We start from the raw sequence: 14,889 nt of genomic DNA, 5'->3' as shown, positions 1-14,889 counted from the left end.
GTATATGATGGTCAATTTTTGAAAGATTTTCAAATTTTGCAGGAGGAATTTGGCTTGCTCACAAAAGGCTTTTTTCGATATTTACAACTCTGTCATGCTATTCAAACACAGTCAAGAATGACCCCTTGTGTTTATATTACACTAACAATTCTTAACCAAAGTATAGTAGCAACTTCCAAGTGAGGACAAATAACAAATCTGTATAGTGCTTTATTACATAAAATGTCAAAATCAAATTCTTTGAGGTGCAGAACATATTGGCAAACTGACATTGTCCACTTAGTGATGAGGAGTGGTCTGATGTTCTTAATAATGTAGGACAAGTATCTCTTTCTGCATTTCAGAGACGTACCCAACTTTTTATTATACATAGTGCCTATTATACTTCTCAGAAACTTTTTAAGTGGCATTCGAGGGATACCCCTTTATGTCCACAATGTGAAACAGATTGGTACATTAGTGCATATGATGCGGAGATGTCCTAAATTGATTAGGTATTGGACCTTAGTGCTGGATACTATTAACAAAGTGTTCAGAACTATTGTCCTGATGGAGACCGAGATATGTGTATTTGGGTGGTTGGATGGAGAGCTTTATACCCCTCAGATGTATACAGTGATTACCTATTTGCTGTATATAGCGTGAAAGTTGATAGCGCAGAAATCGCTTTCCATGGCTCCCCTAGCTTACTCTTTATGGGTAAAACCAGTAATTGAAGTCTTACAAAGAGAACAATTATTTAGAGATAGGTGTTTAGGGTGTAGCACATAAACATATGGTATGTTTATAAAATAAGTAAGTTATAAGGGTTTTAGAGGGTATATATATTTGTAAGTAGATTATTGTTTATAAATATTTAAGTATTCACTGTATGTTAATGGAATTTCTATCAATTAAGATAACCGGAGACAAGAGTTTTGTTTAACAAACTGTATTTGTTGTGTAAAAAGAAAAAAAAAAGTTTAACAAAGATTATCTGATTTAAAAAAAACACATGTCCAAAAAACTCCTAAATTCCATAAAGCTCAGTGCCCTTATGTGAGGGATGCAGACCATCTCTTTTGTACAGCTCAATGTCAGACCACCTGATAGCATCATGACTAACATGATCAAAACCTTCAGCTTTGGACCAATCCTTTAATCAAGCATTGAAATATGCAATACTAAGTACTTTCTCTTGTTGTCCATTATGGACAGGTAAGATTTCTGAAAATGTAAACGTACATCATAACTGTTGAAGAATCTGGCCCAAATTCTGAAAATCTTTCTGTACAGAAGGCACATCACTTTGAGACAAAGAATTTGTGTCAAGGTGCGCAACAACATCAACATTGCACTATACACTAGCTTTTTTGACAATTTTTAAAATGCAGCTTTTATCTCTCCCAATAGTAGCATCAGGCAAACACCTAACTTCTTTTGACACTTATGTATGATTTCTTAAAGAAACACCTCTTACAATTGAATCACCAACAAGAAGATGACTTCTCTTTTTAGGAGCCTCATCCACAACACTTGCATACTTTGCAAACTCAAGATAAAACACTTACTTTTGGCAAAGTAATTTTTTTTCTCAGGGTCCTCGTTCCTATGCAAAAAATGGTTGCCAATTTCACAAGCAGCCATGTTTGCAACCTTTGTAACTGCGTCTATAGATAAGTTTTCACCATGTCAGAAATTGGTGAAATGTTGCCACATCCCTGGTATATAGGAAAAAGGAAAACCCCCTTAGTTGGGATTTTAAAGGCAACAACACCACTAATATGAGATTAAAAGTTTTATTTATACATATAAAATTAGATCACACATACATGTGATGATCAATTAAAAAACATGACAAAGAACAAAAAAACTAGAAAAAAACATAACATAAGTACATAGCAATCATATAATTGTTAGATTGAGTTAATACTATCCAAATTAAGAAAAATCTCCGGTAACCCTGTAACTGCTTCTAGCTCAGAAAGAACACTATAGGGGTTATGCAGTATCACACTAAAAGCTACATGTTTATGTTCCACAGACCTCAATCTTCCCAACCAAACAGCTGTCCACACTGCCCTTCTCCTGCGCAGTCTTTGAGGAAGAGGTGGCTTATTGCAGAGCAGCTCAACAGAACAAATTGACTTAGACTGCCTGCTGATCCAGCCAAAGAATTTAGACAAGCAATGTCATCACGTAGACTAGAAAACCGCATATAAATGGGACAGCATCCCAGCTTCCAAAAAGTACCACGAAAAACAAATGGCAAGCAAGTACTGCACTGAACTAAACCAGACATTTAAAAAAAAAGATTAGGACAGTTGAGTGTGAGTTTATTAAAAGTCAGCTGCTACAGTTTTTGCAGCTGCTGACTTTTAATAAACACAAAAATGACTGGAGCTCCTCTTTAAATACAACACTAATTAGGCACCAATGAGGACAATTGCTCACCTTTCTTACATGTTCTAATTGATAACACACAGTACTTAATACCTCGGCAGCACAATAACAATTACTCCAGTACTTAGTAAACAATCACCAATAGCAACACAGCTCCAATATCAATACCAGGGTCTGTGCCCATTTGGGAGATTCACTCTTTCTATTTGTTCTGTTGTTGTTATCATTAAAACTGAGAGTAAAAGGAAATCTTCCAATAGGGACACTAGTTCTAGTGACCTGGGCGGCACAAAGGTATCCCCTTAATTTTCAGGGGTTTCCTTTTACTTCCTGTTTTGGCTATGGGATAGCAAGTAAAGGTAAATCACCTTAATGGGACACTGTAGCTGCCACTAATAACTTAGTTTTGAATGTGTGGGCTGTAGGGCTTGCATATTAATCTAAAAGGTCTGAACTACTTATTTGTATATTTGTTCCAAGATATTGACCCACTGAAAGGTGAAGTCAGGACCAGATTGACAGATCCCCAAGACCTGTAACTTTTATGTGTAGGAAATGAGTAACAACTTTTCCCATATTTCAAAACCTATACATTTTATTTAACTATCTAATAAAAGCTCTTCAGCACTCATGTTAGTGACACGTACTGTATTAAAAATGTCTATTTAAAGGCATCTAAATACAGGCATAGCTTGCCACATGATTCAAACATGTCAGTACAATCAAATGACAATGTGAGTGTGCCAGTGGCGCTGGCGCTCAATTTTTTTTTTTGGGGGGGGCGCAAACAAACTGAAAAATACTGAAAAAAAAAAACCATCAATTGCAGCTTCACTGTGCCCCTCAAATGCAGCCACTGTGTCATCAATTGCAGCCATTGTGCCCATCAAATGCAGTCACTATGCCATCAATTGCAGCCATTGTGTCCATCAAATGTAGCCACTGTGCCCCATCAAATGCTGCCACTGTGCCCCATCAAATGCAGCCACTGTGCCCCATCATATGCAACCAATTGTGCCCATCAAATGCCGCCACTGTGCCCCATCAAATGCAGCCTCTGTGCCCCATCATATGCAACCACTTGTGCCCATCATATGCAGCCACTTCTACCCCATCAAATGCAGCCATTGTGCCTATCAAATGCAGCAACTTGTGCCCAGTCAAATGCAGCCACTTGTGCCCATCATATGCAGCCACTTGTGCCCATCAAATCCAGCCACTGTGCCCCATTACATGCAGCCACTGTGCCCCATCAAATGCAGCCACTGTGCCCCATCAAATGCAGCCACTATGCCATCAAATGCAGCCATTGTTCCCATGAAATGGAGCCACTGTGCCCCATAATATGCAGCCACTTGTGCCCCATCAAATGCAGCCACTGTGTCATCAATTACAGCCATTGTGCCCATCAAATGCAGCCACTGTGCCCCATCAAATGCCGCCACTGTGCCCCATCAAATGCAGCCACTGTGCCCCATCATATGCAGCCACTTGTGCCCATCATATGCAGCACTTGTGCCCCATAAAATGCAGCCACTGTGCCATCAATTGCAGCCATTGTGCTTATCAAATGCAGCCACTTGTGCCCATCATATGCAGCCACTTGTGCCCCATCATATGCAGCCACTTGTGCCCATCATATGCAGCCACTTGTGCCCCATCATATGCAGCCACTTGTGCCCATCATTTGCAGCCACTTGTGCCCCATCATATGCAGCCACTTGTGCCCCATCATATGCAGCCACTTGTGCCCATCATATGCAGCCACTTGTGCCCATCATATGCAGCACTTGTGCCCCATAAAATGCAGCCACTGTGCCATCAATTGCAGCCATTGTGCTTATCAAATGCAGCCACTTGTGCCCATCATATGCAGCCACTTGTGCCCATCATATGCAGCCACTTGTGCCCCATCATATGCAGCCACTTGTGCCCATCATATGCAGCCACTTGTGCCCCATCATATGCAGCCACTTGTGCCCATCATTTGCAGCCACTTGTGCCCCATCATATGCAGCCATTTGTGCCCCATCATATGCAGCCACTTGTGCCCATCATATGCAGGCACTTGTACCCCATCATATGCAGCCACTTGTGCCCATCATTTTCAGCCATTTGTGCCCCATCAAATGCAACCACTTGTGCCCATCATATGCAGACACTGTGACCCCCACCTTCTGTCTGCACTTACCCCATCTTGGTGGTGGGTCAAGCAGCGGGTGATGGCGGCGAGCTGGGAGTGGGATGAGCAGTGGGTCCTCCATGCTGTCCTCCATGCTTCCCTGTCCTCCATGCTTCCGTTCTGCTAGTCCTCCATGGTTATTTTAACGTTTGCTGACCAGCCACTGCAGTTATACTGTGGCAGGTTGGCTCGGCTGTGGGAATCACTGTAGCTGTACGTCGGTTCGTGCACATGGTTTTGTGGGCGTGCGCGCATGCCCATTGGCCAGCGGGGTAGCCAATCAGCAGGTCCGGCAGACTCAATGTCCGCCAGCTGTCCACGATCATTCCCCACAGTGAAAGAATGGGGATCTGCCATAGTAAACAACGCAGATCTCTGTTCTGACAGGGGATCACACAGAGATCCTGTCTTTCTGCTATACAGGAAGACGGATCTGTGTGTTGTTCCAGGCAGCCCATCCCCTACACAGTTAGAAACACACTGAGGGAACACATTTAACCCCTTGATCATCCCTGATGTTAACCCCTCCCCTGCCAATTTAATTAATACAATGTCAGTGCATATTTTTAGCACTGATCACTGTAATAATGTCACTGGTTTCTAAAAAAGAAGTCCGATCTGTCCACTGCAATGTCGCAGTCCCGCTAAAAATTGCTGATCACTGCCATTACTAGTAAAAAAAAAAAAAAATACACAAAAATTATCTAGCAGAATACATATTGGTGTAATTTATGAAGAAATTTGATTTTCTTTTAATTTTTATTTTTTTATTTATTTTTTTTTCAAAATAGTTTTTTGGATATTTATTTTAGCAAAAACTTTTTTGTTTATAAAAACTGCAGAGGTGATCAAATACCACCAAAAGAAAGCTATATTTGTGAAAAAAAAGGACATACATTTTATTTGGGTGCAGTGTCGTACGACCGCGCAATTGTCATTTAAAGTAATGCAGTGCTGTATCGCAAAAAATGGCCTGGTCAGGAAGGGGGCAAATCCTACTGGGGTTGAAGAGGTTAAACTAGTACTAACCTCAAAATTTGAAGAGTTTCTATGTTATAGGACAAAATTCAGAAATCTTAATTGTGTCTAAATAGTTCCCTGAAAAATGTACCCTTTGTCTGGAATTCCTGAAAAATATCAGTGCATTTCCTGATATATGAGGGTGCCTAGGCACTCCTGTGTCTACAGCTTTATAGTTGTATGTCCTCTGACTGCTACTCCTAGGGGAATTGTAGTTCTAGACTATTCATGTGATTGCCAGCAAATAGTTATTTCTCTTAACAGCAAAAGATTAAACTTCCCAGTGTAGCTCCAGCCCTAAATAATATTGTCCTAATGTATTGGATGTGTTTCAGATCACATTTGCAACTGTACTGTGGAACAAACAGAAGCTCTTATTTTTGGAATAAGAAACAAATTCTAATTTGCTTATAACATTTCTTTATTTGTAATGAAAAAAATGGAAACTTCCTAGTTTGCCAGTATAAATTGTACTGGCAAAAGTATCAATTCATTATATAGATATTGTATTTAACATCAACAGCCATGTTAGCATGGGTTTGGCTTTCTCTTGTAAATAAAACCTTCTAGAAGCTAGCGGGAGAGATCATAGGCCTTTTGTACCATATCCTGTTTCGCTTCACAGACAGCTCATTCATCTTTGAATTGAGTGTGGCCAGTTCTATAAGTCTGCCTATTTTCTGTCTCATTTCTCTTACTAACCTTTACATGAAATAAAATCTGAAATCATTTTCACATTTGAAGTCAAAGGGGCTGTTAAAACCATTTCCCTCCTTATGTTTGTTGTTGGAAGAGGCTGAGGTTTTGTTACTCAAAAGGGACTTTGTGTAAACCATGTAGGAACATTCTCTCACTAAGGATTAAAATGCATTTAGTAGTTATTTTTGGTTCCAAGTCTAAAGGAAGAAGATAAAAACATACTCAAAGTAGACTAAAACAAACATTGGGAGTATTCACATAAGCATAAGAAAATACATATATCGAGACCTAACTGTAAGCAAACCTCACACATACAAGGAAATAAAATTTTAACATTAAAGCAAAAATTAAGATGAAAATCCATTACCGTCTGCACTGAAAAATAAACCTTGGAAAACAAATGGCTCTAGTTTTATATAGATATCAAAAATGATAAAAAGTATTTTTTAACTTTGTTGGAGATATAGCAACAATGTGTAGTAAATACAATTAAAAGACAATGCCAGCTAAGATGCAGATGTCCCTGTCAAAATCCTATGTCCTATGTACAACCTGAGTAGAAAATCCTTTTCCCTGCCAGCATGCTGCACAAAAGGACTTTTGCTCTCTGTGCCAAAGCAATCGTCTCTATGCAGAGGTCCAGAGCTAGAACTTTTTACAGCAGTATTAACCTGTTGCCGACCAGCCGCCATGGTTATACAGTGCGCACGTGCCGCAGGAGCCAATGCGCGTGGCCGGAGACCGTGATGTCCGCCTGCACCTGCGATCGCTCCCCAGAGAGCCAGAACGGGGTTCTGTCAATGTAAACAGACGTATCCCGTTCTGATAGGGCAGGAGAGAGAGATCTGCTGTTCCTAGTGATCAGGAACAGCGATCTCTCTCCTCCTCCAGTCAGTCCCATCACCTCACAGTTAGAAACACCTCCGAGGGAACACATTTAACCCCTTGATCACCCCCTAGTGTTAACCCCTTCCCTGCCAGTGACATTTACACAGTAATCAGTGCATTTTTATAGCACTGATTGCTGTATAAGTGTCAATGGTCCCAAAAAAGTGTCAAAAGTGTCCGATCTTGTCGCAGTCCTGATAAAAATCGCAGATAACTGCCATTACTAGTATAAAAAAAAATTAATAATAAAAATGCCATAAATGTATCCCCTATTTTGTAAATGCTGTAATTTTTGAGCAAACCAATCAATATACGCTTATTGCCATTTTTTTACTAAAAATATTTAGAAGACTACATATTGTGAAAACAGAGTGTAGCGCTAAAAAAAGGTCAAATAAACAGCATAATACAGTGCATTAAAAATATATAAACAAAGAATAATAATGTATACAGAAAAAATTATATTGAAGTCCAGTGACTAAAAAACTGTGAAAACGTGAATTCACCACTGTAGTGAACTCATTAAAGCAAATGTGTATAAATATGAAGGACTTAGGATCCACCCTTGAGGTGACACTTAGAATGCGGAAAAAAGTGTCAGCCCTTTGAGGAGATATCATCTCTGGCATCCTAACGGCCAACCACTTTTTTCCACTTTCTAAGTGTCACCTCAAGGGTGGATCCTAAGTCCTTCACATTTATGGACATTTGCTTTAATGAGTTCACTACAGTGGTGATTGCACGTTTTCACTGTTTTTCAGTCACTGGACTTTATCAATATCATTTTTTCAGTGTACATTATTATTCTTTGTTTATACATTTTTAATGCACTATATTATGCTGTTTCTTTGATGTTTTTTTAGCGCTACACTGTGTTTTCACATATTTCTTTGACTTTGTTTTAGTGTTAGCAGCTTTGCAAACGATTGGTTAAGCGCAGTAATTTGCCAGATCTTTTCACAAGAATACATATTGGCCTAAACTGATGAAGAAATTAGTTTTTTTTATTTGTTTTTTGGATATTTATTATAGCAAAAACTTTTTTGGTTTATAAAAACCGCAGAGGTGATCAAATACCACCAAAAGAAAGCTCTATTTGTGGGATAAAAAAAGGACATAAATTTTATTTGTGTACAACGTCACATAACTGCACAATTGTCAGTTAAAGCGAAGCAGCAAAAAATGCCCTGGTCAGGAATTGGGTACATCCTTACGGGTGAATAGGTTAAACCCAAAACCAAAAATGTAATGCATTGCAGCTTATCAATCATTAGATGTAGTAGCTGCATCAGTTTTCTTTCTTTAGGCCTTTTTCTCTTTGTTTGTGCGGTTCTTTCCGTTCTGAATTAATATTTGGAAAAAAATGTTGTTATCTGGAATTTTGGATATATCCGAATACCCGAATTACAATATAAATTAAATTTACCGAATACTCCGAATAACGAAAAATGAAATTCGTCTGAATTTCTAAAATTCGAATTGAAATTCAAATCGCATTTTACATCGAAATTCTAACTGTAAACATACCTCTGAAATCAAAAATTGTGTGTGTTTTTAGAGTACCATTTCGAAAAATAATGCTGTTTTTGTTAAAGGAGTTGTAAACCCTTGAGGTTTTTCACCTTAATGAATTACGGTGAAAAACCTTCTGTGTGCATCTGCCCCCCAGAGCCCCCCTTATTCTTACCCGAACCTGACTATTCCAGTGACGAGCACAAGTAGAGCAGCTCCAGCCGCTGCCTTGGATCCTCATTGAACAGATTGAGAGCAGCACGAGCCATTGGCTCCCACTGCTGTCAATCAAATCCAGTGACACAGGAGCTGGGGGCGGGTCTGAAACCTGCTATCTGTGTCAATGGATGCAGCAGCAGGACTCGGGAACGCGCCCGCACAGCGGCTCTCCGAGGGGGTACTCGAAGAAGAGGAGGGGCCTGGAGCGCTGACGGGGGACCCCAGAAAAGGAGGATCAGGGCTGCTCTGCTCTGTGCAAAACCCTTACACAGAGCAGGTAAATATGACATGTTTGTTATTTTTTGTAAAAAAAAGAACGAACCTTTACATTTACTTTAAGCCAAAGGTGATTTAACCACTTGACATCCATGCTATGGCCGAATGAGGGCCACAGCGCGGACCTGAATTCCCGGGAGGCCGTCATATGATGGTCTTCCCTGTGCATGTGCCCTGCGAGCGCCCTCCAGGGCACGCGCCAAGCGCGCTGTGATCACCGAGTCACTGAGACTCGAGTGATCACCTATCCAAGTAAGGGGCCGGTCCCGGCCCCTTACCATGTGATCAGCTGTCAGCCAATGACAGCTGATCACATGATGTAAACAAAAGATCGGTAATCGGCTTTTTTTCTACTCACGCTGACAGCGTGAGTAGAAAAAAAAGCTGAGCACCGGCTGGGATGCGAGGGACATCGGTCCCGAAGTGGAAGAGGCACATCTGCCTCATCTGTGCCCACATAACAGTGCCCACAGTGCCACCTAATAATGCCCACAGTGCCACCTATCAGTGCCCACAGTGCCACCTATCGGTGCCCACAAGTGCCACCTATCAGTGCCCACAAGTGCCAGCTATCAATGCCCACCAGTAGTGCCAATCAGTGCCATCTAGCAGTGCTGCCTATCAGTGTAACTGATAGTGCCCATTATTGCCACCCATCAGTGCCCATCACTGCCACCCATCAGTGCCCATCACTGCCGCCTATCGGTGCCCATCAGTGCCGCCTCATCAGCGTACATCAATGAAGGAGAAAAATTACCTGTTTTAAATTTTTTATAAGTTTTTTTACATTTTTTTTAACAAAAAATAAAAACCGTAGAGGTGATCAAATACCACCAAAAGAAAGCTCTATTTGTGGTGAAAAAATGATAAAAATTTTATTTGGGTACAGTGTTGTATTGTCATGCGCAATTGTCATTCAAAGTGCGTCAGCGCTGAAAGCTGAAAATTGGTCTGGATAGGAGGGGGGTTTAAGTGCCCAGTAAGCAAGTGGTTAAAGAGTCATTGTAATCATTTGATGAAGATTTTTCTTTTGTTTCTTCACTTCGCCGCATTCGAATAAAAAAAAATAATAATTCTAACGTTTCGAATAAAAAAAAATTGGTAAATTCTAAGAAAATTAGAAAAAGACATAAAACTAATTCCGAATAGGAATCCTGAATGCAAATTGATTGAATCGACCAAATTTAATGAAACAAAATAACTAGATTAACCAATCTAAATGAAACAAAACCATTTTTTTTGCCATGCACATGTCTACCAGCCAGTAACACATCTCTTGTATTGTCTACACTCTGCATTAAAAAATAACAGAGACACCTTTGGACATCAACATTGTTAATCTGGAGGGATTGGTGGAGGGCAGTGTTGGATGTATTAGTAGATTGACATAACTAACAAATTGAAGCTGAACTCCAGCTATTACTTTATAAGCAGTTACAGAAACAGTTGTGTTCCTTTTGGGATAAAGGTGTTGCTTACATATAAAAGATGATCATTGTAAGCACCCTTGTCAATGTTAAATGGTTTGTCTCATCCCTTTACCTGCTACATCTGCAGTATACCGCTCAGATGTGGATACTCACAGGGATATATACACATACATTTTTTTTAATTCTTTTGCCAGCTGCAGGTTTTCTTTATGTGGTCATCAGCAGTCCTAGTACATTTGTCTGCATGCACACAGACATTTAGAACTCTGTATATTAGTGTTTCACAGACTTGAGATCTATTTTCTATGGTCCTGAGTTTATTGATTCAATGCTTAAATGTTTGATTTTGATTTTAATGTCCTGTCATTTTGTGTTTATATAATTTTGTTGAATAAAAATCAATGGACTGTATAGGGTCAATCTATATATTTAGATTTTTTCTAGTAATCTGTGATATAACTTTAAATGCTTTTATTGCTTTTCTTTATTGCTTTTCTTTGTCTTTTGGTGTTTACCTGGAGGGTTAAGGAGACTAATTAGCACAGGTGTAGGCTGCTACACATGCGTTATATAAGGTGATCTTCTTGACTACCTCAATGTTATGATTAAGCACTCTTTTGTGTGAAAAGTGTCAACTGTATTACAAGTCATTGTGCTGTTTGTCCCATCTTAAAGGAATAAAGGACTTTCATTGGATGATATCAACAGTGTGCAGCCACTTTTCATTTTCTTCTGGTGCTACATCTGCAGGACAGCTTGTGCTGTTAAAAAACAGCAGACTTACTGGAAAAATTACTGCTTAAAAATTAAAGTAAAGAAAGCATAAAAAAGAAAACAAATGTAGCCACTATATCTAAGTATTGGTAAGCTGCAATATAATAAATGTTTGCTTTTGGGTTTAATACTGCTTTAACCAGCAGGGAGTGTGCATTGCTGATTCAGTGCACAGTCAGACTACTCTGGAAAGACCACTGCTCCCACAGAGAGAGCAAGAATTCTGCTCTACAGTATGCTGGTGGGGGATATGGTTTTCTATTTAAACTGTGGTAGCTTTCTAAAAAAATGAACTGTAATGCTGCGAACACACGATCTGACTTTCCGACGGGAAATGTTGGATGTGAGCTTGTTGGCTGAAAGTCCGACCGTGTGTATGCTCCATCAAACATTTGTTGTCAGACTTTCCGCCAACAAATGTTGGCTAGCAGGTTCTCAAATTTTCCGCCAACAAAACTGTTGTCGGACTTTCTGATCGTGTGTACACAAGTCTGTTGCACAAAAGTCCACTCATGCTCGGAATCAAGTACGAGCCGGAAGCGCTCAGTCTTGTAAAACTAGCGTTTGTAATGGAGATATCACATGACTATTGAACTACCTTTTTTATCGGCTCGCCGTACGTCTTTTACGCCTCTACGTTCGTAATTGTTGGCCAACATTTGTGTGAATGTGTGTATGCAAGACAAGTTGGAGCCAACAACCTTCAAACAAAATTCCACGGTTTTGTTGTCAGAATGTCCGATTGTGTGTATGGGGCATTAGACTTTGCACACCTCTTGGTTTGATATCATGTAATTAACATTTTATTTTTTTAGGTTTTTATAGCATGCAGGGGGATTATAACATGTCTTTCATGTCAGAATTGTTTTATTCACACCCAACTAGGGTGCATCAAAACAAAAGATGTGCAACATCTTAATAAATGCTTGCTTTTGGGTTTAATATTATTTTTTTTTTAGTTTTGTATAGAGTGCAGAGGGATTATAGGACTGTAAGATTTATATTGCTCTCTGTGCCCCTGTTAGGGAGATTCACCCTCTCTATTTGTCGTGTTTACCATTATCATCGAAAGTGAAAGTAAAAGAAAATCCCAAATTTTGGGTTGACATCAAAACACTTATAGAGTGGAAATCTTCCAATGGGGACTTCTGGGGAGTTCTGGTGACCCTGGTGACATTGGGATTGTCTCAGTTTGGAGGGATTTCCTCTCACTCCCTCTTCCACTTTTAGCTATGGGACAGAAAGTGAAAGGAAATCTTCCCAATGGGACACAGATTGCAACAAAAAAGGAAAGAGAAAAAAAAAATTAGGGGGGGTTATTATATCCAAAAAGAACCTTAACAAAATGCAGGACTACACACATACATTGAATAAGCAGAGACATCACATCTTAGCTGTTTTTTCCTTTTAAATGTATAGTGGTAATACAATTAGCTATATTTCCAACACAATACAGGCAATCAAACTAGAAATGAACATTTGTTTAACCTTATATTTATTTCTGCTGATGAAGTAAAAAAATAAAAAAATTCTCTGATTCAAATTACATATCAAATTATAACAATTACTTTGAAGGTTGGATTTGCTACATTATAATGAACTGCAAAATACATACCAAGCACGCTGATTTAGCTTTAGTAATAAATTATATAAGCATGTGTAAAAGGATAACAAAGTGTCTGTTAAAGTATATACTCCCACTGCCGACCAGACAACAACAGAAGGATTGTGTGAGCTTAGCCCATTGCTGATTAAAATAGGAAGGGTGCCCTCATAAATTTGCCAGCATGTGGTGAGTATGGAGGCAGAGCTAGCAAATTATTTCCCAAATGTACTGTACTCTTCCGGAAACCAAGCAAAGCCACTTCAACTCACCTCATACTGTAACATGATAATAATCAGAAAATATGAAATATATTATTTTCATTAGCACAGTACAGTACTAAACGTAGAGGTCCCAGTTATGACATTTTCAGTGAACGGGACCATAGCTATGAACATTTTATCTGAGCTAATCACTTTTTATTTACTGCTAAATTTTGTAAAACTAGTGAAATATTATTATTTTATTATTATTAGTGGTATAAAAGTTTGTCATCTTCAAGTACTGAATTTTTCACAAGAGTCTTTTTGTGTTACGTTATTCCGCAGGCACCTCTGAGAACCATATGTATTGCATTTAAAATATGTATGTATGTAAACTCAATAACTAAAATATAAACTTTAACATGTTATGGTAATTTCAGAAGTTTTTTCAATATTTTAACGAGTACTTGCAGACTCTGCTGATGCATTAAAGTGGTAGTAAAGGGCTTCGTTCTAAGGTAAGTAATTTATAGCTTTATTTAAATCAAGGGAAGGTGACGTATACCCGTAAAAAAATACTGATCGGTAACACAAATTTTTTTGTATTTTCTTTTACTGATCTATACACATCGCAAGTTTACTCCCCTGTGTGTATAGGTCCATTAAAAACAATGGGCTACATGTAGATCAGTAAAGAACAATCCTTAAAATTGGGTAGTACTGGCACAAGTTGTTAAACATAATAATTAATCTGACAGGTGATGAGGGAGTAAAAACACTCAATCAAGGGTCAACAGTCTGAGTGAGGCCTATGAACGTAGATAGGGTAAATACGTCTATGCACAGGCAGCAGATGATGGTACAATGATGATAGTGGGGGACAGTTCAGTACTTAGGGCAAACCTCTTGAAGGAAGCAGGAGCAAAAACTCCAGGAACATGTAAAAGAAAGATAGAGGCGCCGCTGAAGTAAACTGTATGACATTTATTTTAACAAGGCATAAAAGCACTTAAATCTAGGTAAGGTAAATGAAGCACATCGTGGAGTCCTGTACGTTGAGTCTCTGCGCTGGCTGGGTGCGGTGGTGGTTCAGTAGCCTCATCTCCTGTGGGTGCCGATCGTCAGATAGATGGGTTAGGCTGGAACACAAAGAGGGGCTGGAATGCACATGGACCACAGCGGCGTCTTTAGTCACCGGATATGATGCAACGCATTTCCAAACATGCGCTCTGCTGATGGTGATGACAGGAGCGCTCTTTTTTCAAGCTGGCTTGTACAGGAGTGTGAGGGCCTTATATAAGGGGCGGTGATTGGCGAATGCATCAATTAACACTCACATGTATGGACAGTTCAGAAGGCCCTCTAGTGGCCTCTAGTGGCCGAGATTGGCGCCATGTTGTGGCTAGAAACTAAAATGACTTATAAAAAACTAATAGTGAGATTACTATTGCTTAGTACTTGGCAGAACATCAATTGGTACAAAATTAAAAAGATAAAGATATAGAAAAACAGCATGCATCTCAAACAAGCCAATTTAAATAAAAGGTAAACAACATGATGTTGAATAATAAAAATTAATAAAAAATTAATTAATTGAATGATATCTAAAAATCCTAAAAGAGAACCCGCTTTAAATTCAATATTATAGTAAAATAGACTCCATTAATATATTGTGTTGTTGTGAGAAACATTACATACTCA

At 39.1% G+C, this 14,889-nt stretch overlaps 1 protein-coding gene across 2 annotated transcripts in view; it reads left to right on the top strand.

Annotated features, from left to right (window-relative positions):
• BMP5 (bone morphogenetic protein 5) overlaps positions 1-14,889 on the top strand; it is a 207,729-nt gene that overhangs the window by 107,170 nt on the left and 85,670 nt on the right. The gene's annotated exons all lie outside the window — the stretch shown is intronic.

This window comes from Aquarana catesbeiana, linkage group LG04 (assembly GCF_042186555.1).
Source record: "Aquarana catesbeiana isolate 2022-GZ linkage group LG04, ASM4218655v1, whole genome shotgun sequence".
Lineage (NCBI taxonomy): Eukaryota > Metazoa > Chordata > Amphibia > Anura > Ranidae > Aquarana > Aquarana catesbeiana.
This window is presented reverse-complemented; position numbering and strand designations above follow the sequence as displayed.